At 53.9% G+C, this 23565-nt stretch overlaps 1 protein-coding gene across 1 annotated transcript in view; it reads left to right on the top strand.

The window, feature by feature from the left end:
• The first annotated feature begins 741 nt into the window (after positions 1–741).
• CASZ1 (castor zinc finger 1) overlaps positions 742–23565 on the top strand; it is a 148195-nt gene continuing 125371 nt past the window's right edge. The window contains exon 1 of the mRNA XM_043578558.1: positions 742–898. The gene's annotated coding sequence lies outside the window, so the exon portion shown is untranslated. The remainder of the gene's footprint in view (positions 899–23565) is intronic.

Here is a 23565-nt window from a genome sequence, read left to right as displayed (position 1 = left end):
AAGGGGGTGGCTTCTCTGGTGGAATAGGAAGGTCTCCTCCCCTCAAAGAGGCCCTCCTGTCACCTGAGAGAGGTGAATTAGCTCTCCCCAAACACGTTATCCTATTTCCTTGCTTTATTTTCTTCATGGGTCCTTTCACTCTCTGAAATATTATTCATTTGTTTTAATGTTCATTACCTTCACCGCACCCCCCCCCCCCCCACTCCCAGCCAAGTTCATTCTTCATGGTCTATCTTGCTCACTTAAGGATTTATTTCCTGCACAATGGGCTGAATGAAGAACTCCCTTGCAAAGAATAAGTGCAAAGCAGATATCAAACAGTGAGAACATCACGTTCCTTTGGGTTCGGCAATTCTAACATTCCAACTCGTAGAAAAGAGCTAGTTCTTCAGTGGGAAAGTGAGAAGCAAGACTGGCTCTCGGGGGATCGGAACAGGTGAAAGCAACCCACTCCTGTCCCTCCTCTCTTGTCCCCCAGCCTCAGCTCCACTCAACTGGGTTGGGGGTGGGGGGGGGGCGGTGCGGGTAGAAAGCTTCTCCAGCCGCAAAAGAGAGCCGTGCGCTCAGATGCTCCTCCGCAGGCCGCGTCTAGCTGCGCTCACAAGCCGAGCTCAGCCCGGGCGGTGGGTGGGAAGAAACAGGGAGGGGAAGGTCTGGGGGTGTGAGGGTGGAGCGGAGCCCGGCCCTGCGATCCGGCCCGGGTTTTGCATGCCACCCACTCGCCCGCCCGGCCGCGGAGAATTCCATAATCACAGCGGGCGAGAGCGGAGACTGGGAGCGAAAAATCCGGGATCCGGCAACTTTGGGCAGCGCATGCGCGCCCGCGGCGCTCCATCCCAAACACACACACATTTTTCCCCCGGACTTGGAAAGTCACCCAAAGCCGCCCCAAGTGCAGGTAAGAGACTCGGCGCTCCCTCCGCCGCGGCTCCCCCACGCCCCTCAGCTCCGGGGGCCTCCCGGGGTGCTTCCCCGCCTCGCCCCCTGTCCCGGTGCAGCCCCCCACCCCCGAGGCTGCCGCTTGCAGCAGGGAGCGGGCGAGCGAGCGAGCCAGCCAGCCAGCCAGCCAGCCTGCCTGCGCGCGGCGGCTGCCACCCAACTCCGGCAGTGCGGGAGGCAGGGGGCACGGAGGGCTGGCATCCGGGCGCGGGGCGGCGCGTCGCCCGCCGCGGCCAGGGGAATGCCCAGCGCGCGGCTCCGGGGGAGGGGAGGGCTGCTGCTCCTGGGGGTCACTTACTCCAGCTGAGGGGGCGGCGGGGTAGGGGAGAAGAGGGGGAGGTGCCAGGCGTGAGTGCAGGACTTTACAAATAGGGTGGGGGCGTCCCCCGCGCTGCAGGCTCGGGGCGGGGGGGCAGGTGCTCGCCAGTACCGGGTAATCACTCCTTCCCCCTGCGTTCCCCCCCACCCCCCCCCCCCACCCCGGCTGCAGGGGTTCGTGCGCTCGCCAGGGCAGAGAAGGAGGCAGGGGTGAGGGGTGCCTGGGGTGACTTTGCAAGACTTTGCCCAGGGGAAGGGGTGGGTGGGGAACCCCTCCAGCCGACTCTTGTGCCCCAATACCAGGGTGTAGGTGTTACCGGCAGAGGTAGGCAGTGTTCACTTAGGCGCGGGGTGCCAAGGGGTGCCTCCGGGTGGGAAAAGGAAGGCAATGGGTTGCTTGACTGGGGGAGCGGCGCCCCCTTTTTCATTTGTGCCTGGGAAGTTTGTCTCAAGTGCGCTGCTTCGGGCGCGGCAAGTGGCGCTCCTCACTCCCCCCACCCCCACCCCAGCGTCCCCGGGCGCAGGACTGGCAGCGCTGGGCACAGGGAGCCGGGGCACCGGCTTAGGGCCATGCGGCTGTCCGCCGGCGGCCGCCTGGGTCCGGGGAAAAGTTCCGGGGACTTGCCGCGGTTGTTGTGTGCGCCGGGAGAGAAGTTGCGCCCGGGGATGTGGGACGTTGGGCTGGCGGGCCGGCAGGCGGGTGGAGCGGTGCGCTCCCAGGGGGCTTGGCCGCGGTGGGCGAGGGTCTGGCGGGGTCTGTGCCCCCAGGGTGGGCTGAGGGTGACCTCGGGGCTTAGCAGTTGGGGAAAAGAAAACCCTAAATCGAGGGACGCACGGCTGAAAGAGGCACGAGTTGGAGGACAGAGAAGAGTAGCTCGTTAGGGGAGCAGGAGGGCACCAAAGGGGAGAGGGCCGGACCACCCGGTCACTTGGGGTCGACCTTCAGGGCAAAGGAGCGCGTGGTGGCTGGCAGAGAAGTGTCGCGAAGCGGGGCTCCAGGGGGCGCGCGGGAATGGGGTATATCGGGTCGGACAGACTGTCAGGGAGCTCCCGGGGCAGGGGGCCGAGTCGTGCGCCCGGGGTGAGCCGGCCGGGCGGAGCGGCGGCCGGTTTATTTTTACTCGGTGGCATTTGCAGAATGTGCAGCTGATGGCCGTCGGCCGCCAGGAAGTTTTGCTTTCTGTTCTTTCTCTCTTTCCGAAGCCAGCGCGGCCGGGAGCGGGCGGGCCGGGGAGCCGGGCCTGGGAGGGGAGGGGGCGGCCGCTCGGGTGGCAAGGTGCGGGCAAGGGGCGCGCTGGGGCGGCGGGCGGGGGCTGGCGGGCAAGGGTGGCGAGCGGCGCTGGGTCTCTGCGGAGCATTTGGGCGAATGTCTGTCCCCAGCGTTGGGAGCTTCTCGGCGAGGGGAACAGGTGTATGCGCCGTCAATCACAGCGGGAGGGACACTTTGGGGGCGTAGATTAAGATAATAATAATAGATTTTTCTCTAGGGGGTGGGCGCAGATTCTTCTTCCAAGTCGTTCCCGACCCAGGTCCGAAGTTGGGGGCGGAGAAGAGTGCCGAGGGAGGCAGGGGGCTGCTTCTCCCTCTCCACAAGTTCTTCCGGACCCAGCCTCAGCTTGAGAAGCGGGCCCTGGGTGCGGCGAGGACCTCCTTCCAGTCACGCTGGGGAGGGTGCGGGTGCGTGTGCGGGTGCGTATGATTTGTCCACCAGGGAAGCAGCGAAAACACCCCTCCAACAAGCCTGGAGCTCCCCCAAACCCAGCTGGATCGAGGGGGGTTGTTCGTCGCTGCCCCGGCGGAGTCTGGGGGCACGACCTCCAGACTGAGTGGTTGTCCCGCCAACACCCGGTAGACTCAAAGAGATGGGGGCGGCGAGGGGAGAAAGGCCAGGGTAGTCGCGGAGCAAAGTTGGGAAATTTAGGACGTCTCTAAGCTGGTACAAGCGCGCGGTAAGAGCGCGCGAGGGTACTGGAAAACAGATCGCCGGGTAAATTGGTGTCCCCCCCCTCCCCGCGGCGCGCGCACGCACGCACACACACACACACACACACACACACACACGAACACCACACACACGTCGCCGTCCTAAAGGGAGCTGTCCGGGCTGAGCAGGAGCAGCTGCGCCGGGCGTGGTGAGGGGGGTAGTTGGTCCCCGGGGGCTGCGCCCGGGCTGCGCTCCACGTGCCCAGAGGGGGCGCTGGGCCGTTCGGCGCCCGAGCGCAAAGCGCCGGGTTTGCGCCTCGGAGGCGGCCAGGAGGTGCGTCCCGGGCCATCTCCGGCGACTCGCGCTGCCTCCCCCGACGCCAGTGGCTTTCCCACTTCCTAAACTTCGGCTTTGTGGTTTGCTCCTCACTGGAGCTCTCAGACCCTCTGCAGGGCAGGGTGGGGAACTTTTCCCTTCCCGGCGGCCGTCACCGTCTCTCTCTCCGGAATCCCGCGAGCTGGAGAGATTGCCCCCCGCCCCCATCTTGTTAGCCACCTTAGAGGCGGTTAACGAGAGTTTATGGGGAATATTGTTGAACTTCAGTAATCAGGTTTCCAGCGATCTTATGCCTCCTGTTTAATTTATTAGACTAGTTATTTATTCTGTTGATGATAATCTGTTGCTGGTTTCTATGGAGATGTTAAACTGATCTCTTTCAGAAATCAAACTCCATATGCACTAAAACGTTTAAAGGGGCAGTGCCTCCCTCTCTCTCTCTCTCTCTCTCTCTCTCTCTCTCTCTCTCTTTCCCCCTCTCTTTTTGATCTTTGTTTTTAGACTTTGCACCTTGCAGACACTTCGAGTCTTTCCCTGAGTCTCAGTGCTTTTTATTTCCTTCTTACGAAGGAGAGGAGCCGGGAGACTCGCGCTTTGTGGCAAGTACAGCTTATTATGGCTAGAAGAGAGCGAAGGCTTTGATGCCTAAGTTGCATCATCATTTAAAACAGATCATTTCACCGCCCCCCCTTCCCCATCTTATAAGAGCAAAATTCTTTCAAGATCAAAGAGTCCAATCTAAAAAAAACACACACACACAAAAACAACTATTGTTAAAAAAATAGAAAGTCAAATGTAAACCTCTCCTTTATATCTGTTCCCTTGTGTTTAAAGAATTTTTTTAGTGAGAAAAACAAAACTTGTAGCTCAGCTAATTTTTCATACTTATTAATAGTTTATCTGCCCCCCCCCTTTTAATTTAAAAAGAAGTTCAAAGTTAGATTTCTCTGCCTGTGGGGGTTGAGGTATATTTGCTTCTCTTTTAGATCCTCACCATCTGTTTTTGGAAAATTAGCCTCTGGGAAGAGGGGGAAAGTTTTTACTCAAACTTAATGGAGTACTTAAAAAAATTTTTTTTAAATACCCAAATATTTTGCAGTCCTAATTTCTCCACTTTTGGGGGGAATATCAGTAACCTCTGTCTTGTGTATGAGAGCGTATCAACTTTTTCTCTTTTTCTCCTCCTCTCCTCAGGTATTTTTCTGTAGACTTTGGGGGGTGGGGAGGAGGGTACAGTGAATTAAGAAAGTAAGGCAGAAAAAAATTATCTTGGTTTGTGACACTCTGAAAAATTGCAAACCTACTCTGAACTCAGATATTTATCACGCTGACAGATATGATACAAAGCGATTGCATTTCCTAATGATCCTCTGGGACTAAGTTGTAGGTAAAACCATTTAATGCATTTTTAATTTTAAAGTAAGGCCTGGGTTCCATTTTCTTGGAGGTGGGGGGAGTGGATGTCCCTCTCTAGAGCTGATGCTTTCTGAGTATACTGTTTGGCTTTTGCAAGTAGAATCCCCCACCTCCACCCCTTCCCATTTCCATTTACTTTGGGGAGGGGTGAGCCACACACAGGGCATTTGGCTTTCATAAATAAATTTATATCTGGCCAGAAGGTCCAAAACTAAATAAGAGCACACTTTAAAAAAAGAGAGAGAGAGAGAGAGAGAGAAGAAAAAACAAACCTCAGACTCCACCCCTGCTATAGGAAATAAAACAGAGGCTATACTTGACTTTTTCCCCCCTCTCATGCCATCCTGGTTCTCTTTTACATTATTTTCTTTTGGAAGGGGGTGGAGTGGTTGTTGCTTCTCAGCTCAGAGGAGAGAGGAGCCATTCTTGCTATTTCCCCCTTTGCTATATTTTAAAAATTTGTTTGATTTGGATTGCAAACAGAACAGGCTTACGGGAGAAAAGAGCACACTGTGGCTTTAAACTCAGGAGTTTGCATATTCTCCTTGTATCTTTCCCCTTTGCTAATTATTGTGTTGTTTTCAGAGCAAATATGTCATATCCATGGCGACCGGGCAGGTTTATTGTCTTTCTGAAGCAATAGCTCACATAAGTAATTAATGACTTTCTTTTTTTTCCTCTGGCTTAGGTTAAACAGATCATTCAAGGAAAGTCATATCTCTCTCTTCTCTCTTCTCTCTCTCTCTCTCTCTCTCTCTTTTTTTTTTAGCCCAGTGACATAAGAACATGAGTTAGAACAAGAAAATACTTTAACCAAGAAGTCAACAGCTTATTTTCCCCCATTTCTTTTAAAAGCTGAAGTGTCAGCTTTCAGACATAGGAGGCTGTCATTCTGGCAGCCGTGAGCAGTGCAGTTGGAAATCCATTTGAAGGTTGTGCGGAAGGCGAAGTGTTGGCATGGGGGGGAGTAACCTGAAGGAATTTGCTTTGGAGGTAGGGGGGAAGCACTCCAAAATGAGTATTTCTCCTGTATTTAGCAGAATTTAATTAAATTGTTTACAGGAAAGAATTAATGAGTTGGTAGTAATGTGTGTCCCCCCCCCCCCCTTCTTTTTCCCAGTCTAGTTAATTGGAAAGACAAAGTTTTTCTTTTTTGATTCACCTTGAGCTTCAGCTTTCTCCAGCCTTTGTCTCAAGTGTTTTTTCCTGGAAAAGTACCTTTTGGAATCCCCTCTGGTTTAATATTTCCAGAATTATAGCAAAGGGGTTGTTTTTTCCCTTAGCCGTACAACCTAAAGCTGATTTCTGCTTCTCAGGAATCCACTGTGATGATTGACGATGACCTGGATTTTTTTTTTTCACTTATTTTTGAAGGGGATGGCTCTGTGAGGATGTAAAATTATACAGCCAGCGTATCTCCCTTCTGTATTAAGTGACAGTGTTGGGGAAGGTGTAAGAAATGTTTTCCTTTTTTTTTTTTTAAATCACCATTTATGTTCCTCCCTTTTCAAGTGGACTTTTTGCTAATAAGAAGTCTTAGGATGTCATTCCTTAACTTTAGAAAGATACTAGATGTCCAACTGATACTCTCTTTTGCCCCCCCCCCCACCAACAGGCAGGCATTAATTAAGCACACTTATACTCTGTTCTCCATCTTTTTGAAATTCCACGTATTCCTAAGGTTTTGTGCGTGTCCTTAAAAAAGGGGAATGAGATAAAGAGAAAAGCATTTCTATTATATTTATACTCGGACACAATGAAGAAGGATATTCTCCCCCCCCCCCCCACCCCTCCATTTGAAGTAAGTTAAAAAAGGCTGTGAGTCAACTGAATGAATCTTTAAGCTTTTGGCATTAAAAATAAAAATATAAAGCAGAAGAGAGATTTCTTTGGTATCTGATTTCTGAAGAGGAGAAGAGAAGGCCAGGCGAGTCTGGTGCTGAGACTCCAGCGGAGTGGTAATTGAGCCCGTAACCTCTTGATGTCTATATCAGAAAAACAGACATGAGCAGAGCGAACCGAGGAGAGGCAAACAAGCCTTGTAAAGGAGGGAGCTCAAGGGGAGATTCAGAGAGAGAGAGAGAGATTTAATTTATAGACATTTTAAAAACTGTAATTTCATTAGGATCTGTTCTTCCCCTTCTCTGAAGGGCAGCCCGGCAGACCGATCAGGCGGTCCCTCTGCTGGGATGCACGGAGGGGTTTGGTGGGCGCGAACTTGGGCATTCGTGGAGGCTGGCGGGCTCGTTTGCTTGTTGCCTATTTTCCAATGGCTTCCTTATTTGGGAATTAAAAAGTCCCGAATAGCGAAAAGTTAACCATGGCTTCTGGCCGCCTGGTGATCTCCCCTGTGGGTGTCGACGCCGTGCCTCAAGCGGGTCTGTCTCCCGCCTGGCCTTTGGCACCTGTGTGTCTTCAATCTGTCGCTGGGCTGCCCGTGGTTCCAGATGCAGGAAGCCACTGGGGATGGAGGGGGGGTGGGGTGCCCCATCTCTGCCCCCCGACTCAAGTTCACCAAGTTAAGTTGCTGTGGTGCTGAGGCCACCGTGTGGGTTGGGGGTGGGGGGGGGGAGCTAACGCCTGTCATAAATTCTGCAAAAATTAATCAACCGTTTAAGAGCCTGCACGTTAACGAGGTTGTGTGGGCAAGCCGGGCCCCTTCTACTGTTCTCCCTGCTCAAAGTCCAGCAGAGTGAGGGGTGGTCTGGAGGGTGGGGAAGAGAAGGGGGAGTTTTTTTTTTAATCTGAATAATTGAGAACAACTAGGGAGAGGGAAGAAGAGAGAGGGGTTTATTGAATATAAATCCTCAAATGCCCTTGTTCCATATTGTTGGAATTTTTTTTTTTTTCCTTTTGGTCTGGATTTGTCCTGTGTGTCTTTGGTGGAAAAGACACGTAGAGAAAGAGAGCCAAGGAGGGGGGTGGGGAGAGAGAGGGAAGGATAGAGAAGAGAGAGAGAGAGAGAGAGAGAGAGAGAGACGTGTGGCTCCTTCGGAACTCATTATCATTCTTAATAAGCCTTAAGGAATAAAGAAGAGAGAGCATTGAGTGTAAATGCTGGGTAATCCTAACACTTCTCAAGGTGAGAGGAGTCTTGAGGACACAGAGAAAAGAGAGAGCAGAGAAGGGGGGGCATGCAGTCCGGGGGGAGTGGCAGGCCCAGGGTTTGGGAGGCTCTGCAGGAGACCTGGAGGCTGGGGTGGCAGGGGTGGGGGGGTGCCCATAGAAGCCCAGACCAGACGGTTGTCTGAGATGACACTGGGATCTCCAGGAGAGGGTGACTAGCTGGGATAAGGGAAGCATCTGCCTTGGGTCGGCCCTGCCTTGGGTTGCAACGGGGAGCAGGTGCCACAGGGCCTTTGCTCCCTCCTGGGCACCGTCTCCCCGGCAGGCTCAGCTCCTGCCTGCCCCCCAACCCCCCTCCACCCTGGCCTCAGGTTCCTGGAGAAGGTCTGGGGGGTGGATGGCTTGTCCCGTTCCCTTGGGCTCCCCCGCATTGTCCGCTCTGGTAAGCCGGAGGGACAGAGCGGCGGCCAGAGCTCAGCTCCGGACACTAGGTGGCTTAGAGGATCTTCGAGGTTTTTCAAGACGAGCAGCCGCTGGCTTCCTCTCTCCTCCCCGCTGGTGGCCTCTGCCGGGCCTGTCCTCTGCCGGGCCTGCGGGCAGCCCTGGCAGGCCGGCAGGAGGGTGAGTGGGCCTTGGCACAGGAGCGTGGCACAGCTCCCGGGGCCAGCGCTCCCAGTGACCAGCTTCCAGGCCAGGCAAAGGGGAGGCCCAGGAGGGGGGGGCCAGGGAGGCAGCTGGGCAGGGCCACTTGAGAGGGACAGTTGGGCAGGAGATACTGCTGAGCCCATGGTGGGGGGGGGGTCTCTGCTCCTTCCTCCTTTGAGTTCGTGTGCCCCCTTTGAGAATCCTCTTAATAAAAAAAGGTCTCATAAGCATAAATGCTACTTATTCTTTGAGGGGTTTCAGCAGATCTTATAAACCCAGCTAAGGACCCTCTAGGGTCCCTTGCTCTGGTGGGCTTCTTTCCAATTCTCCAGGACCGTTGTGGGGGGAAGGCAAGTGAGGAGGCAAAATCTGTTCTGTCCGTTCCCATCCCTGCCTACCTCAGAACTGGGGGAGCAGAGCCAGGTCAGACTGTGACACAGCTCCCCGCCCCGTGCAGGTGGACTGGGGCCCACACTCAGATTCCCCTCTAAAGAGCCATACCTGCTCAGGTAGATGTCCCTCTACAGGACAAAGGCAGCCTTCTCCTCATCCGGAGGGGCATTCTGGAGGATTCCTAGGGTATTTGAGGAACGGTCTTAGCCAAGGTCGTGTCCAAACCATGGGTGATTTTCTCTGGAGACAGAGGAGGGGCAGGAGATACAATTCAGGTTTGACTTACCATAGTCAGGTGTGTGTGTGTGTGTGTGTGTGTGTGTGTGTGTGTGTTTTAACTCGATGTTTCTTTTGGAAAGCAACTTCTGGGGAGCATGCAAAAAGGGGTGCGTGGGAGTTGGAGATGAAGGCTGGTGACTGAGCCGGTGTGAAACCCGGAGGGAGAGCAGGACGGGTTAATGGCGTGTGGATGCTGCTTTTCTGTTGTTTAAAAGCAGTAATGACCAGATCGCCTGCCCTGTGTGCCTTGCTGATGAGATTTACCGAAAGGAAGCCGCGCTGCCTCTCTGCTGGTCTTGGGGTGGGTAAGCGTGTGTGCGTGTGTGCGTGTGCGTGTGTGTGTGTGTGTGTGTGTGTGATGAGAAGAAGGGGTGGGGGAATCGGCTCTGCCAGGCTGGCACTCTTCCCCAGCACTAATTGCTGGCAGAGTACCCACGGGGGCTGTGCCAGCGTCTCCCGCTCCGCCCGCCCCCCTCGCCCCTGGGGAGCTCAGCTGTGCAGCTCGCTATGTGAGGGCCATTTCCGGGCCCACTAGGCCCGGGGGCTCCTTTGGGAATTTCAGGGAAATCTGATTCCGGGGGGGGGGGGGCGACCATGGGCCAAGCCCAGCATCTTTGGTCTGGCAGGAGGGGACAGGGTGAGACCTGGGTGGTCCAGAGCTCCGCTGAGGTCTGGTTATAGGGGTCAGGAGACGGCGTTCCCGTTCCGGCTCTGCACTAAACCGCTGTGTGGTCTTGGACAAGTCATTGGACCTCTCTGGGCCTCAGTTTCCTCTCTTATCAAATGGCCTCTGACCCTACTTCCCTCACGGGGTCGCCCTGCTGGTCGGCTGGCCTAGCAGCTCTGAAAGTTCTTTGAAATCATGAAATGTCATGGAGAATTGATCTTGGTCACAGAGTCACGTACTCTGCTGCCCTCTGTGTCAGATGAGCCAGTTTCATATAATATGGTATCAGTCATTCCCGAGAGCCGTGGGCCTGAACATCGCGTGTGTGTAAGTGTGGCGCTGGGGTTGCGTTTTTACATCACGTTGTGCTTTGGTTCTCATTATTGGGAGCTGGGGACTGAGTTAGTTGGGGGGCAGTTGCTTTTCAGACGGTATGGGGGACCCCTTTCAGGGTGTGGGATGTACTTAACTGTTTTGAGCCATGGATTCACTGAGGAGCTGCATAGATTGTAGATTATGCATTCTGGAATTAGTTAGCTGGGGATCAAAGTCACGTCCTTACGTTAGTTACTTAACTAGCCTGTGCCTCGGTTTTCTTATCTGTGAAATGGGGATATAACATTGGCTGCCTCGTGCGGTTGATGTGAGGATTAGACGAGCTGAGGCTTGTGCTTAGAACCAGCCTGGCACCTGTGTGTGTTTCAGACTCACACGGGAGTGAGTGTGGACACACCTGCTGCCCACCAGGGCGTGCTGTGGACGAGACAGAAGGGAGAACCCGCTCTCTGTATCTGGGGGCTGGGACTCCCGAAGGTGTGGGGTGCTGTGGTGTCAGAAACTCTGATTTTGTGTTTTATCTTTCTGGGCCACCTTGAGGTCTCCTGGTATTTAAGTCAGAAGGCCCACATTTGGAGTCAGACCCCAGAGGGGACACTGATGAGGGGTTGGTGGGGGCAGCCCCTGGGAACTGCCCCAAGGTGCTGGTGGACCCTGCCTGTGTTCACACAGCCTGTGGGCTTAATGCGGAGTGTCGGCGGGCCCCAGAGGCCCAGGGATCAGTTTCACTACCCCTCTGTTTGCACATCTGTAAAATGGGATTGGAAGCCCACCTGTGAGCCCCGAGTAAGAGCACAGTGGTCTTTTTTTTTTTTACTGAGTTTTTACTTTGAACGTTATTTCTGGCATTCACTTAGCCAGGTGAACAAACAGCACACAGTAGGGACCGCGGGGTGAAAATCCGAGGAACAACAGGCCAGCCTTGGGCCGAGGCTGAGCTGAGCCCTGGACGACCCAGCGCTAAGCGCTAAGCTCGGTGCTCAGCAAGAGAGTCGAGCTGGGGAAAGCGGGGCATGGTGGGGATGCAGCCCAGGCTTCCCCCTGCCCTTGGGTGATCCTGCCCTGGGGCGGGGGGCATGCCTCCAGGCCTGGGTGGAGGTGGGGAGGGAAGGGCCAGGAGAAGAAGCAGAGGTGGTTTGGAGGCAGTGACCTAAGGAGGCAAGGACATGGGGGCTTTGCAAAGCAGGGGGCACTTGAGGGGCGAGGGGCACTTATGGAAGATGAGGTGTATGAATCGCCACCGGCCTCTCCCATTTCACTGTGCTATGCCAAAACACCCCGGTTCTTGTTTCACTATCTGAGATCTGGGAGCAGGTTAATTTCCATGACGAACTCCAGGCCACGTGCTCAGAGGATTTATCTAATTAAACTGATGCTTTTTTTTTTTTTTTTTCGAAGAAAGAAAGGAAGGGAGGGAGGGAGAAAAAGAAAGGTAGGAAGGGAGGAAAGATGGAAGGAAGAAAAGAAGGAAGATGAAATGGAGGGAGAAGGAAGGATGGAGTGAGAAGGAGGGAGGGAAGGGAGGAGAGGGGAAGAAGGAAGGAAAGGGAAGGAAGGAGAGAAGGAAGGAATGGAAAGAAGGAAGGAAGAAAAAGAGAAAGAAGAGAAAAGAAAAGAAGAGAAAAGAAAAAAGAAAAAGATGGGAGGGAGGGAGGGAGGGAGACAGATAAACTGGAGGCAGACCAGTGATTTTTAAATCCATGCCGGAATGGAGGAGAGGCTTGGTGGCAGAGATGGGGGTCTTCTGAGTGGGTCTCTGTCTTATGATGCTCTTAAGTTTCTTTCCAACCTGACTCTTGGGCTGGGAGGGAAAGGGGCAGCTGGAAGGATTCTGGATCCGGACTCTCCAGTACAGTAACCCTCCCGTGTGGCAGTTGAAATGAACTGAAACGAAAAATTCAGGGGTGCCTGGGTGGCTCAGTCGGTCAAGCGTCCGACTCTTGGTTTTGGCTCAGGTCATGATCTCACAGTTCGTGGGTTTGAGCCCCGCGTTGGGCTCCGTGCTGGTGGTGCAGAGCCAGCTTGGGATTCTCTCGCTCCCCCTCTCTCTCTGCCCCTCCCTCACTCGTGTGCTCTCCTTCTCTCAAAATAAATAATAATAAAATTAAAACTTAAAAAAAAAAAGAAAAGGAAAATTCAGTTCTCCAATGAACTAGCCACATCTCAAGTACTCCATAGCCGCTAGTGGCTACTGTGTTGGACAGCACAGATAAAGAGCCTTTCCATCATGACATCAGGTTCTATTGGACAAGAAGGGTCTAAGAGGGAAGGGCGTTTCGCTCGGAGCCTGGGCTAAAGGGATGAGTCCCCAGGGGACAGTGATGGAGGCAGGAGATGGGCTCTCTGCCCGGTGCCAAGGCCCGCGTGGTGCTGGGCCCTTCTTCCCTTTAGAATTGAGCGCACCTTTCCTCCCTTCTGGGCCAGGGCAAGCTGGCGTGTCTACACTAAGCAGAACAGGGTTTATGTATTTATTTTTTAAAACGTTTTTTTTAATCTTTATTTATTTTAAAAAAAAAATTTTTTTTTCAACGTTTATTTATTTTTGGGACAGAGAGAGACAGAGCATGAACGGGGGAGGGGCAGAGAGAGAGGGAGACACAGAATCGGAAACAGGCTCCAGGCTCCGAGCCATCAGCCCAGAGCCCGACGCGGGGCTCGAACTCACGGACCGCGAGATCGTGACCTGGCTGAAGTCGGACGCTTAACCGACTGCGCCACCCAGGCGCCCCTAATCTTTATTTTTGAGACAGAGACAGAGTGAGAGCAGGGGAAGAACAGAGAGAGAGGGAGACGCAGAATCCGAAGCAGGCTCCAGGCTCCAAGCTGTCAGCACAGAGCCCGACGCGGGGCTCAAACCCACAAACCGTGAGATCACGACCTGAGCTGAAGTCGGATGCTTATCCGACTGAGCCACCCAGGGGCCCCCCAGAACGGGGTTTAAATAAAGCCTTTTCTCACTTTCTGCCTTTTTGACTTTGGGCAGGGTCGTAACTGAGCATGTGGACGTGCTGATTTGTAGGCAGTACCTGCCCCACCGGGTCTTTGCGGTCCTCACCTGAGCGACGCGTGTAAGCACTTAGTACAGTGCTGGGCACAGAGTGACCATTTGAAAAATGGGGACCACGGTTATTATAATAACTATATTATCGTTGTTGATATTATTTTTATGTGATTATCAAAGAGGTTTTGTGGTTGCCACATGCTTAGGGACACTCCTGGACCAAATGGTAATTTCCCTATAATCAACACTTTGCAGAATTAGTTTAAATGAGCTCCCCCAACCCCCCCCCCCCCCCAATCCCTGCCTTCTGGAAACCTATTTTGGATCCCTTTCCACCTCTCCCCATCCCTTTTTTCTTTGGGCCAGAAGAAGCGTTGGAACCACCCTAGAATTAACTCTTGCAGGCCCCTTCCACTTGTGGGAGCCCCGCCTCCCAGCACACGTAAAATTGTGCCCATGTGTGCACGCACGCACGCACGCACGCACACGGCTGGCCAAACTACGTTAAAAAAAAAAAAAACCAAAAAAAAAAAAAAAAAAAAACCAACAAAACACCAAAGTATTAAAATAGGGGAGAGCAGATGTGGCCCAGGCGGGGCTGGCTGGATTGTTTGGGGCTGGGGGTGGGGGTGGTGGCCTCTGGGAGGGACGTGTGTGTGTGTTTATTCCTGGACATTGCCCAGTGCCCTGTGTCCTAATGTGGAGCTGAAAAGTCCCCTGTATTGTGCCGGCTCCTTTCCCCGTGAAAAGGCAATTGAGTCAGTGAGTTCCGAATGGATTGGAGCTGACAGTAAATGAGAATTTGGCAGTGGGTAGAAAACAAGTTCCCCCACCCCTGCCCCCCACCTCACACACACTCACTTATCCTTCCCTAAACTCCCAACGCTCGCTCGTTGGGGTTTTAGAGGGGTTTTGAAAAAAAAAAAAATCCCGGTTTCTTTTTGTATGTATCAACATTATCAGTGGGGGTTCTGCCCCAGCCTGCCCCCTCCCCCAGGGACGGCCGAACCCGCTCCCCATCGCCTCCATGGCTCCGCCAGTGATCCCGAATGAGTTAAAGGCTGAATCAACTCTAGACCCAGCTGTACATTTTTACTCTGGGTTCCTGAATGGAGCGATGTGCTATGCTCAGCACGATTGGAGACTGTCTGCCCCGGGTGGCCCACCCGGCCCCCACCCTTGCTGGGCTCCACCAGCTTCCATGGGACCTGCTCCTGGCAACTGGGGAGGTGGTGGCCCAGGCTGTGGGGACCTCGTCTGGTGGTCCCCACTTCCAGCCTCCCGTTAGAGACCTGTTTTATCTTGAATGGAAAGCGTGCATCGTCTTGAGCTGGTATCATGCCTGGTCTGCAAAGGAGGCTTACAATTTTGAGGTTTGTATATGCCGTGGGCCCTGCCCCTGCCTCCCCAGCCCCCAGTATTTCCGCCACCCATGGTGCCCACACCAGTAAATTGGTCAGCAGCCAACTACTTGCGCCTGGCCCTTGTAATGGCCACTGTGGCACTGTGACTTTAGACACATCCCTAACCATCGGGAGCCTCAGTTTCCTCGTTTGCAAAAGAAGAACGGTCACAGTGCCTCTAGCATGGGGCTGCTGTAAGGATTAAATGGAATAATGCTGGGAAGGTACTTGACATGGGGCCTGGCACATGGTAACAACGTAGCTGTTATTGCTACCTATTATTCCTTGCTCGCCAGCTGTTATCAGGAAGGCAGGAAGGCGGAGGGACTCAGGCCTGTTGCCGTGTTCAGGCCCCAGGATGCCCCAGCCCAGGCTGGAGCCTTAGCACCCCAGCCCAGAGGCTGCGGTCACCAGAATTCTGCCGAAGCATACTTGCCAAACCAGCAGGGTGAAAGTCAAGACCAAGCCAGAGGAGTACAGAGCACTGGAGGGAGCAGGGAGAAGGCTTCCCACACCCAGGGCCGGGTTCACGGACCCCCAAGGTGGCAGCCGCTGGGCTGGGCTGGCCTCCCTGAGCCAGGGGAGCGTTGGCTCCCAGGCGCTGGCGCCATCTTGGTTCTCCTTGGCTTCCCCTCAGCGGTCGGGAGCGTGGCCCTTGCCCTCCCACAGGAGCAGGTGGCCTTTGCAGCCTGGCACCTGTTCCTGGAGGGCGGCTGCCAGGAAGGCGCAAACCTGGGGATCGCCCAGTGTGTCTGCCGAGTCCTTGCACGAGGCCCGTTTACTCCCTGGAGGGGCTCGCCTGGGCCTGACCTGGTGTTAGAGGTCAGAGCAGGGCTTGTGCTGTCGTCCAGAGCCCCCCCCTCCAAGCCCTGCAGGTGAGTCACAGAAGAGTCACAGGAGAGCGGGGACCCGGCAGCCTGAGGTCTGTGTGCTGGGAGCTTGCTCAGGGAGCGAGGGGAGCCAGGAAAAGGGACGAAAGATGTAGAGGAAATTGGCGAGGATACAGGTGAAGCGTCTTGCTTTTGTCCCCAAGGGGCAGCAAGCAAGCCGTGGTGATTTTACATTTGCAGCTTATTAAAAGAGGAAGGAAATAGACATTTTTACTGAGCACCAACTATGTGTCAGACGCTGTGCTGTGACTTTCCGTGGGATTGAGGGACACAAGGCAGGTCGTGGTTTGACTCCTGTTGTACCACCGGTCAGGAAATAAGGCTCAGAGAGGTTAAGAAATTTACCCGAGTTTACCCAGCTGGCTAAAGGAGAGCCGGAGTTGCAATGCAGGCTGGCGTGACTCTGAAACATGTGCCTGGAAAATATAACCGCATTTTAAATAGGTTTTGAAAATAAATAAAGGAAAAAATTCACGCGTAGTTTAACTATCACCTACTTCTAGTATTTAGTGTATTTCCTTCTGGTGTTTTGTTTTTTTTTTTCCTTTGGTGACCGTATATATTTGTATAATCTGCAATTTATGTAATTATAACCATAAGAGAGTATGGGCTTTAGCTGAGAAGTAAGAGGGAGAGAAGGTCCCCTGAGCTGGGGCCACAGATTGATTCTCAGCAAAATGGAAACCTGGCTTTGGCCCTGAGCCATCTTTTCCGTAATGCGGTTCCCGAAGTGGCGTTGGAAAAAGCCAACTGGGGGGAATGGACGGGCAGAGAAGACCCTTGCGTTCCCTCCTGGGTTGGTTTTGCACAGTTAAGTGGTAGAATTTTCCTTTGAACTCACTTCCTTCTTGCTTTTGACAAATGGGAATATTTGTACCATTTTCCCGAATGACCTCCTCTCCTCGGGGTAATGAGAAAATGAAAGTCTTTGCTAAGTGCTTTGAGATATTCAGATATAAAAATGGAGAGCAGAGTGTTGTCATGGGCCTTTTGCTGCCAGGGCGCTTCATAAAGAGGAAGTACAGCTTGTGGGGGTGAAGGTCAGCGTGGGGATGAAGGCCATGGCTGGAACCAACGTCTCTCTGGGCACGAGGGCAGGGGCGTGCGTGGCCGGGTGTCGGCGGAGCCTCTGCTTATCCTCCAGGTTCACCCTCCAAGGCCAGGGCGACCCAGCTCTTTCAGGCAAAGCCCCCACCTCGCCTAGAAGCGTGTGTGTACATGATTCGATTCACGGAAAGGTCTCCCCCGGCCCCCTTCTCCCCCTCTGGCTTCATCGCGTCAGCCCAAGAATAACAGGGCGGAAGAAATACTGTGTCACCTGTACAAGTAATAATGTTGAAGATGATTTCGAAACACGGAAAAATGTTTATTACGCGAGTGAAAAAAAACAAACAAAACACCGAAGGCCAAGTGAACGCCATGATAGAAACTGTATAAAAAGTCACAAATGCGGATGGACAAAGCTTGGAAGCTAATCCTCCAAAATGAAAATTATAGCATGGGCGGTGAGACCACGGTGATTTGTTTTTTATTTCACAACATTTTCTTTAAATTCCCCCTGTGATTAAAAACCAACAAAGCCAACGTGGCGGCCCAGTAGGGAGCCTGGGGAGGGGGAGGGGGCGGGGCAGCGCCAGGCGTGAGGGCGCCTGCACCCACGGCCCCCGCAGGGTGCTGAGCTCACCGGCTGTGCCAGCCACAGAAACCTATGAGATCTCCAGAAGCCGAGGCGTATCGGTGACTCAGACCTTCGTGTTATGCTGTTCAACAATAGCTTTTGTCCTTTGCCCAAAACCCTAGGCCAGTGTGTTAAAAAAAATTATAAAATTATGAGATAGTTTGTACTTAGCTTACCAGCCTGTGCCAGCTTCGGGTGCTTTATTTATTCAAGGTGGGGAGTCAGGGAAGGCGGGGTGGGGGCGGGGGGCAGACAGAAAGGAAAAGAAAAACAAGGTAGAACTCGGACAGGGCCCAAGAAACGTTTGAGCCTCACCAACAAACTTTCTTTTGTTTCCCCGGTGGGGAGAAAAAAAGAAGGAGGAAAAAAATGAAGTGGGCCAGGTTGAACCAAATAAAACTCCTCACGTTTTGTACATGGGGTTGCTTCCTGCAGTGGGTTTTGCCTTTCGTTTGTTGCATAAGAAAGCTACTTTGGGAAGCCCATCTCTGGGCCAGAGCCTGATGAAGGTAGGACTGGAGGGGCCTGGGTGGAAAGGGCTGGAGCAAGGACAGCCAGGTTGGGCTCTGGTGACCGTGGGTGTTGCGCTTGGCTGTTGTGGCCGATAATGCCCAACTGCCAACAGCCATTGCCCCCACTTCTAGTTGGGTTTAAATACAATTCCTACATCCTGGTGTCCCGGAAGCAGCTCTTTGCCCGTGGGACTTGGAATTCCTTGTGAATCAGGAGCAAGGTGCAGTGCCAGGTTGGACTAGAATGGCCACTGGAAGACATTTTGAGGATGAGATTCAGGAAGAAAGACCTTGGGCGGGTAGAGTGGGGAATGGGGGCGTGTGGGTGATGGTGTATGTGTGATTGTGCGTGGTTGTGTGGTCGTGTATGACCGTGAGTGTGACCGTGTGTGTCCCCTTAATCACTTTTTTCCCCAGTTGTAATAGCTGGGCTGAACAAAACTTATGGCGGCCTTGTATATATATTTTTTCCCGTATCACCTTGTCTCGTCTCCCTGGCCCAAACGACGCCTCCTAGTGAATGAACCTGTCAGGTAGCCTGGACCCTGGGCGGATTGGTGAGTCTTTCTTCAAGATTAGTTGAAAGGATTTTGTGGGAATAATCCAGGGTCTTTGGCCGCTGTTTGACCAGTAAGAGAAGGCAGTCATCTATCTATCTATCTATCTATCTATCTGTCTTTAAGTTTATTTACTTATTTTGGGAGAGACAGACAGAGCACAAGTGGGAGAGGGGCAGAGAGAGAAGGGAGAGAGAGAATCCCAAGCAGCCTCCATGCTGGCAGCTTGAACCCACCAAGCCGTGAGATCATGATCGGAGCCGAAATGAAGAGTCGGACGCTTGTCCGACTGAGCCACCCCAGGTGCCCCAAAGAGCAGTCTCTTAGGTTAGAGGCAAAGACACAGGTGGCCTGTGGTGGCCTGGCCTGGAACTCAGCTGTCCGCGTCTGAGGCCCTGACGAGGCTTCCAGCCCTGCCTCCCCGTCTCACCTTGTCCAGGCCATGTTGGGAACAGATTTGCGGTGGAGCTTCTGAGGCTCTGTGGGCTTTCCCGTGCCTTCTTGATCTTTCCGTCCTCGTGATCGTTACTGCGAGGAAGGCAGTACAGGAGTTCTTGTGCCAGATGAAGAAACTGAGTCCCAGAGAGGAGAGGCACCTTGTCCACGATCGCACAGCTAGTCCGTGACAGATGTGGAACCGGGACAGAGTTTGGGGCCATTTGGAAACATGGTCGTCTCCGCCAGTGGCTTGGGGCAAGGCTGACGGGTCCCAGACGAGGACTTCTGCTTTCCTCCTCTTCCGGGAAACAGAGGGACCCTTCTGGAGCATCGGACGCTTTGTGGCTGTGGTTGGAGTGACTGGTCTGGTTTTAGGGACTCTGTTGAGAGGAAAGAGCCCTGGATGGTGAGCCAGGACAAGGGGCCTTCTAGCCCCACCTCTGTCGCCCGGGAGCAGCCACAAGACCTCAGCTTTGCCGTCCGTGTACAGAATGAGAGGCTGGCCCCAGTGGTTCCTCGTCTCGTCCCCCGTCAGGACAGCTGAACTTCCTGCCCCGGTCCAGCGTCCCCAGCTGTGCCGTGCAGCAAACCCTCTCCGACAACCTGTCAAACCAGAGGCGCCAGTTTCCTCAGGGCTCCCACGAGCTCCCTGCCCCTTTCTTATGCCAGGGAGAGCCTTTGCAGGCTTGTGGAGCAGTGCCCCCGGCCCATGCCCCATGCACCTGCTCATTGATAGCTGCGTGTCTGAATGTACCTTGTGTCGGAGCCCTTTGGTTTGAACTTGCTGAGTCCTGAGAGGCCGAGACGTGAGGAAATTACGAGCAGGGGAGAGACGTGGTACCCTCTGACAAGAGGCAGCTGTGGTGACAGGGGTAGGCGCCATGCCCAGGGTGAGCGCCATCTGGGCAGGAGGCCTGGCTTCCAGCTGTGGGGGCTCCGGAAGGGCAGAGACCGGGAGGAATGATTTTGAAGGCACTACTATGGAGATTAAGGGGATGAGAATGTAAATCTCAAGTAAAAAGGTAATTGAATGTAATAGCAAACACTGCTCGCTCTATGTTAATTTTAGCTCTTCCCCTGGATACAAGGCGCTGTATTAGTGTTTTATTACCATTTTGTTTGCACTAATAAAATAGTAAAATTTATTTCAAGGAAGTTGAAGGATGGTTTTACAATGCAAATTTGAAGAAATTGGACTTTTCATTTATGCCTCTGCTATTTTAAACCCTGACGGGTGTAAATTAGCTACAGGGACCGAGCAGACCCCACTGATGGGGACTTGGGAGGCGGGAGCCCTGGCAGAGGTTCCGGACTAGCTCAGAGCAGAAAGTAGACAGTGTTCTGCAGAGAGGCTGGAGGGGCACAGGGGTCTGATTGGGTAGGACGGGGAGGTGGGCGAGAGAGTGCCAGGCCCAGAGGACTCTGGGTAGTAGACGAGCATGTACGCACTGAGCCTGCGGGGAGACCCACGTGGCCACAGACCTCAGGGCTGTGTCTTTATCCTCTCTGCCCTTTGGCCTCCTTCCTGTCTTGACATTGAGCCTCGATTAACCAGGTGACTCCTCAAGGGGAACTCAGCAACCTCTTCCCTCTGAGCCTAGAAAGGAGGGGCAGAGCAGATGTCACACACACACACACACACACACACACACACACACACCCTTTCTAAAGGGGCTGAAAATTGAGGGGAGCAGTAGGAGTGTGGAGGAAAAGACCCTGAGCCTAAAAGGAGCCAAGAAAAAGCATCCCCAGGCAGGAAACCAGCCCAGCAGAGGTTCCGACATGTGTTCCCCTTGTCTCTTCTTCCTTCTGACCTGTGCATTCTTTTTTTTTTAATTTTTTTTGATCTTTATTTTTGAGAGAGGGAGAGAGAGAGACAGAGTGTGAATGGGGGAGGAACAGAGAGAGAAGGAGACACAGAATTCGAAGCAGGCTCCAGGCTCTGAGCTGTCAACACAGAGCCCGATGCGGGGCTCAAACCCATGAACCGCGAGATCATGACCTGAGCCGAAGTCGGATGCTTAGCCGACTGAGCCACCCAGGCGCCCCTGACCTGTGCATTCTTAAGAAACAGGAAGCAAAACGTTTTTTCGGGAAGCCAGCATCCCTTCAGAAGGGTTGGCCCCAGTGGTCCCAGGTGCGGTAGTAATGAAAAGGCTGGAGAACCAAGCCAAAAAAAATAAAAATCCAGTTTGTCCGAGTTTTAGGGAAGCAAATGAGGGCACAGGAAGGTGGAGACGGGAAGGAAATAGGTGATCGGAGAGTTTCATTTTGAGTTTTGGGTGAAGAATTCAGGTTGACGCTTGTTTCATCCAAACCGGTTTGTTTATCTCTGAGAAATTATCAGCAGCAGTGGCCCGAAGCGATGCACTGGGGGACCAGCTTCCAAAGGGTAGGGACCCGAACAAGTGTACTGATGTCTGGCGAGGCCTGCAGCGTGTATTGCCCAGGGTTCTCTGGCCGCCTGCCTGATGTGGGGGAAACGGTGAGCTGGTGACACGGGTTTCCAGCCCCAACCCTCGGTTTTGTGGGTTTTTTGTCAGTGTGTTCTCTCTGCCTTGGTTGGGAGTGGCGTGTGTGTGTGTGTGTGTGTGTGTGCGCGTGTGTGTGTTTGATGCAAAGATTCAAAGTGTGGATACTGGCAAGACTGAGCTGAGAAACTGAAGCAGATCAGAGATGGCAGAGGCAACTGAAGATTTCCTTGACTGCAGACGGCGTGAGCTCTGGGTGTTAGCACGCTGTGGGTCACAGGGAACTTGGCACTGGAGCAGAGGGGGGTGGGCACTCTGCTGGTGGCTTTTCTAGTGCCTGTGGGGTGACGTTTGGAGCAGACTTGGGTGCTGGGAACATCTCCAAGGCTCAGGCCTCCGGCCGCAGAGCTGGCACCCCACGTGCTTCCTGCCAGGGCTGGAAAGTTCTGCGTCTGGGCCTCATGGCTTCCTTTTGGATGAGGGGTCTGCAGGTGGCGTTTCTGGGGATCTGGGGCTCATGCAGGAGACAAGGGACTCTAGGCCCAGCCCCATAACAGGCCAGGAACCTCTTGTCCCACTGCGGGGTAAACGGGAGGGCCTGGTGGCTGAGGGGACAGAGCGGGAGGACCTAAGCTGGCCGAGGTGGCCCCGGCGAGGACAGCTTCGAGAGGGCTGCTGAAACAAACCAGAGATGGGGACATTGAAAAGTGGTGCGACTTTTAGCGTCTGAAATGGTTTCCGATTCTCTGAGAGCGGGGAGATGCATGGCTGTGTACCCAAGGATTTAGAGAGTGCATCAGGCAGAGGGGGGTTACGCTCCGGGGGGATTTCAATCCAAAACTGTAATTACATCAAGGAGCAGACGGAAATGGGAAAAGAGGATTAGTGGTGTGGCCTAGTGATGGAGGTGGCTCCAGGGGCACCTTACTTAGGCCCCGCCTCTGTGCCAGCATCACAGCCAAGGTGGCTCCCCCCGGACCACCCCGGGGCACAGCCGGGACCCTGGGCACCTCTTCTCTACTTGTCTACTTGTCTACTTGTCTTCTCTACTTGTCTACTCTTAACTGTCCCCAGGCCACCGCTGGAGAGCGGAGGCTCTTCTGTGAAACTTCAGGACTGCCGCCCGCCCTCTCTGCTTCCTCCCGGGGCTGGCTTTCACACATCAGCTCCAGCCTGGATAGAAGGAAGCTCTATGTGGATTGATTTGGCTTTCTTTTCGGCATATGCCTGTGTGTTCGGAAGAGGGTGACCCTAGAGGACACCGTGGATTGCTCTCCTAGGTGGCCGTGGTAGTTCCCTATCTGCGGTCTTGTCCCATTTGGTTTGGCTGGGCCAGTGCCTGCGGCCTGGTCCGTAGCCCCTCTCCAGTCCAGTGGCCCTTTTAACCGGAAGAAGAGGCGGCCAGAACTTCTAGGTCTTTGGCCCACAAGCCTGTGACCCTTCCTGTCATCCCACTCAGCCCCCCGGGGTGTGACGGTGGCATCCCCAAGTATTCCAAACCCCCGGCTCACCTTTCTCTTCTCCCTGCCCCCCTTCCCTGCACCTGTCAGCTGTTTCATTGACTGTCTGGCTTGGCTGCCACCCATCCTACCTCCCAGGCCAGCTCCTCCCCCGCCCCCCTCCCCCCAGGCCCACACTCCCTCCCTTCCTGTCTCTGCCCACGTCTGTCTCTACCTGCCCGTCGCCGGCACACCTGAGGATCCGAGGCTGCCTAACGGAGCGCGGGGATGGTTCAGGGTGTTTACCAGACAGCAGGGATAAGGTATTAAATCCTGTTGCTGTCTTCCCAGGGCCAGGTTCCTCAGATGGTTTTCCAAATTCCTAATCTCGGTGCCCACATCCCTGCCCAGCCCATGTTTGATGGGAGCTTTCCTTTCCGATTGAAGCTGAACCGAGCAGGATCTGTCGTGAGGCTAGGTCTGGCTTCCCACCGGTGCAATGATAACATGGAGGTCCAGCCCCTTCCTCTCTGGTTCTTCCTTCCTCCCCTCTTTCCTTTCTTTGGGCATCTTAGAGAGCGGGGGGCCAGGATTCTGCCGCCAGGTGTTCTAGAGCCTTCTCGAGTGCCCCTCTCCCCGCCAGTTTTGTCTGGAGGCCACCTGTTGTAATGAAGGGGAGGGGATCCCAGAGCGGGCCTGGTGTCCGAGGCAAGGGGGATCCCAGCTTGAGGATGGTCCGAGATGGGAATGAGCAGGTGGAAGACAGCCCTTCCGAAGGACGTCGTTAGGGTTCTTCCCACTCAACGTAAAAATGGCCAGTGTGGAGTTTCGCCCACGATGCTGAATGCCCTGGCTTG

This window comes from Prionailurus bengalensis, chromosome C1, assembly GCF_016509475.1.
Source record: "Prionailurus bengalensis isolate Pbe53 chromosome C1, Fcat_Pben_1.1_paternal_pri, whole genome shotgun sequence".
Classification (NCBI taxonomy): Eukaryota; Metazoa; Chordata; class Mammalia; order Carnivora; family Felidae; genus Prionailurus; species Prionailurus bengalensis.
This window is presented reverse-complemented; position numbering and strand designations above follow the sequence as displayed.